Consider the following 4,255-nt stretch of genomic DNA (forward strand, 5'->3'; position numbering starts at 1 on the left):
TTTAACACCCGATTGAAGCCGAACAGGGAATTCTTCAGATCTCTCTCCCAGAAGAAGGAGGAAAGCTTCCGTGAATACGCACAAAGATGGAGGGGGGCGACTGCCCGCATTACTCCCGCTCTTGATGAAGAAGAAATGACCCAGACATTCTTAAAGACCTTGAAAAAGAATTATGTTGAGAGAATGATCATCGCTGCCCCGAATAACTTTTCGGAGATGGTCACCATGGGAACCCGTCTGGAGGAAGCCGTCAGGGATGGAATCATTGTGTTCGAGAAAGCTGAACCCTCTGTGAATGCATCAAAGAGGTATGGTAATGGACACCACAAGAAGAAAGAAACGGAAGTAGGGATGGTGTCAGCTGGAGCCGGTCAATCCATGGCTACTGTTGCTCCTATCAATACAGCCCAAATGCCTCCGAGATACCCATATGTGCCGTATTCTCAGCATCCTTTCTTTCCGCCATTTTATCATCAGTACCCTCTGCCACCGGGTCAACCTCAAGTACCCATTAATGCAATCGCTCAACAGATGAAACAACAGTTGCCAGTTCAACAACAATAACAAAATCAGCAAGCTAGACCTACTTTCCCTCCGATACCGATGTTGTATGCTGAGTTGCTTCCGACTTTACTCCATAGAGGACATTGTACAACTAGACAAGGCAAGCCCCCACCTGATCCGTTGCCTCCAAGGTTCAGGTCCGATCTCAAATGTGATTTTCATCAAGGCGCCCTGGGTCATGATGTCGAGGGGTGCTATGCTTTGAAGTATATCGTAAAAAAGCTCATTGATCAAGGAAAGCTGACTTTTGAGAATAATGTCCCACACGTCCTCGACAATCCTCTTCCAAATCATGCCGCTGTAAATATGATCGAAGTATGTGAGGAAGCTCCTAGACTTGATGTCCGTAACGTCACAACTCCTCTGGTGCCTCTACACATCAAGCTGTGCAAAGCTTCTCTGTTTAGCCATGATCATGCCAAGTGCCTAGGATGCCTTCGTAATCCTTTGGGTTGCTATACTGTTCAAGACAACATCCGAAGCTTGATGAATGATAATTTTTTGACTGTTAGTGATGTCTGCGTGATTGTGCCAGTTTTTCACGATCCGCCTGTCAAGAGTATGCCTTTGAAGGAGAATGCTGAGCCTCTGGTGATAAGGTTGCCCGGACCGGTACCGTATACTTCAGATAGGGCTATCCCGTACAAATATAATGCTACCATAATCGAAAACGGAGTAGAAGTGCCTCTGGTGTCCTTGGCTGTGATGAACAATACCGCCGAAGGAACTTCAGCAGCCCTTAGAAGCGGAAGAGTCCGTCCACCGTTGTTTCAAAAGAAGGCAGCTACGCCTACCGTGCCACCCATTGACAAACCAACCCCGACTGATGTTTCTCCCGTTAACAGAGACGCGAGCCAATAAGGCCGGTCTATAGAGGATTCTAATCTGGACGAGATTTTGAGGTTGATCAAAAGAAGTGATTATAAGATTGTGGATCAGCTGTTGCAAACTCCGTCGAAGATACCCATTTTGTCTCTACTCCTGAGTTCCGCTGCTCACAGAGATACCCTTTTGAAAGTATTGGAGCAGGCTTATGTGGATCATGAAGTAACTGTGGATCACTTTGGTAGCATAGTGGGGAACATTACCGCCTGCAGCAATCTGTGGTTCAGTGAAGATGAATTGCCCGAAGCAGGAAAGCATCATAATCTGGCCTTGCATATCTCCGTAAATTGCAAGTCCGACATGATCTCAAATGTGTTAGTAGACACTGGTTCATCTTTGAACGTGATGCCCAAGTCAACGCTGGATCAGCTGAGTTACCGGGGAACTCCCTTGAGGAGGAGCACTTTTTTGGTCAAAGCCTTTGATGGAACCCGCAAGAGTGTTCTCGGGGAGATAGACTTGCCCATAACTATCGGCCCCGAAACCTTTCTAATCACCTTTCAAGTCATGGATATTAATGCCTCTTACAGCTGTCTCTTGGGGAGACCATGGATACATGACGCGGGGGCGGTAACCTCTACCTTGCATCAGAAGTTGAAATTTGCAAAAAGTGGAAAGCTTGTTACCATTCATGGAGAGGAGGCATACCTGGTTAGCCAGCTATCATCTTTCTCTTGCATAGAAGCAGGGTCTGCAGAGGGGACCGCTTTTCAAGGATTAACTGTCGAAGGTACGGAGCCCAAGAGGGATGGAACTGCCATGGCTTCTTTGAAGGATGCACAGAGAGCCGTCCAAGAGGGCCAAGCTGCCGGTTGGGGCAGGTTAATACAGCTTCATGAGAACAAGCATAAGGAAGGTCTTGGCTTTTCCCCAACTTCAGGAGTTTCCACCGGGGCATTCTATAGTGCTGGGTTTGTCAACGCAATCACAGAAGAAGCAACCGGATTTGGCCCGAGGCCTGTATTTGTTACACCAGGAGGCATTGCGAGAGATTGGGATGCCATTGACATTCCCTCAATCATGCATATTTCTGAGTAATATACCTTGTTGCTTAAGTATCTTGTTTTTTTCAAAATAACAATCATCTCGCTCTGCCCAAAGCGAGAGTGATATTTTCTGTAAGGGCATGTTTGTTTCGGCATTGCCGTTGATTAATAAAAAAATTTGTCGTTTCTTTCACGACTGCTTTTTAGTGCCTTTTTTCTTGGAAATAATGGTAATGCCAGAAAAAACCAAAACATCTGTATTTTCTTATTAATTTCAAAAATCTGCATAAAAACCCTCTTTCTAAAATCATCCAACCATTTTACGCAGATTGAACTATAATAAACTCGTTGGGCACAGTAACCCTGCATTCCCTCCGAATTTTGAGTTCCCAGTGTATGAGGCCGAAGATGAGGAAGGTGATGACATACCATATGAGATCACTCGGTTACTTGAGCAAGAAAAGAAAGCCATTCAGCCTCACCAGGAAGGGATTGAGCTTATCAACATAGGTACCGAGGAGAACAAGCGAGAAATCAAGATCGGTGCTGCTCTAGAGGAAGGGGTTAAAAAGAAGATCATCCAACTCCTCCGGGAATATCCGGATATTTTTGCATGGTCGTATGAAGATATGCCAGGTCTAGATCCTATGATTGTGGAGCATCGGATCCCCACCAAGCCTGAATGTCCTCCCGTCATGCATAAATTGAGAAGGACTCATCCAGATATGGCTCTCAAGATTAAGAGCGAGGTTCAAAAACAGATTGATGCGGGTTTCCTCATGACAGTTGAGTACCCTGAATGGGTTGCCAATATTGTACCTGTGCCAAAGAAGGATGGTAAAGTCCGGATGTGTGTTGACTTCAGAGACCTGAACAAAGCCAGTCCAAAAGACAACTTTCCATTACCTCATATTGATGTGCTTGTTGATAATACTGCTCAGTCTAAGGTGTTCTCCTTCATGGATGGTTTCTCCGGTTACAATCAGATCAAAATGTCTCCTGAAGATAGAGAAAAGACGTCTTTTATCACTCCATGGGGTACTTTCTGCTACAAAGTGATGCCGTTCGGCCTAATAAATGCTGGTGCTACCTACCAAAGAGGAATGACTACTCTGTTTCATGACATGATTCACAAAGAAGTCGAAGTATATGTGGACGACATGATTGTGAAGTCAACAGATGAGGAACAACATGTTGAGTATTTGACGAAGATGTTCGAAAGGTTGAGAAAGTACAAGCTTCGATTGAATCCTAACAAATGTACATTCGGCGTCAGGTCCGGCAAGTTATTAGGCTTCATTGTCAGCCAAAAGGGCATTGAAGTCGATCCTGATAAAGTCCGGGCCATCCGAGAAATGCCAGCTCCACAGACCGAGAAGCAAGTCAGAGGTTTCCTCGGACGTTTGAATTACATCTCCCGATTCATATCTCACATGACCGCAACCTGCGGGCCGATCTTCAAGCTACTCAGAAAGAATCAGCCTATTGTATGGAATGATGAATGCCAAGAAGCTTTTGATAGCATCAAGAATTACCTGCTGGAACCACCTATCCTTGTCCCACCCGTGGAAGGAAGGCCTTTGATTATGTATTTGGCAGTATTTGATGAATCCATGGGATGCGTACTTGGTCAACAAGATGAGACTGGAAAGAAAGAACATGATATCTACTATCTAAGCAAGAAGTTCACCGATTGTGAAACTCGGTATACAATGCTTGAGAAGACTTGTTGTGCTTTGGCCTGGGCCGCTAAACGCCTGCGTCATTATTTGGTGAATCATACAACTTGGTTGATATCCAGAATGGATCCGATAAAGTAT

Source organism: Medicago truncatula, chromosome 5 (assembly GCF_003473485.1).
Source record: "Medicago truncatula cultivar Jemalong A17 chromosome 5, MtrunA17r5.0-ANR, whole genome shotgun sequence".
In the NCBI taxonomy this organism is placed as follows: domain Eukaryota; kingdom Viridiplantae; phylum Streptophyta; class Magnoliopsida; order Fabales; family Fabaceae; genus Medicago; species Medicago truncatula.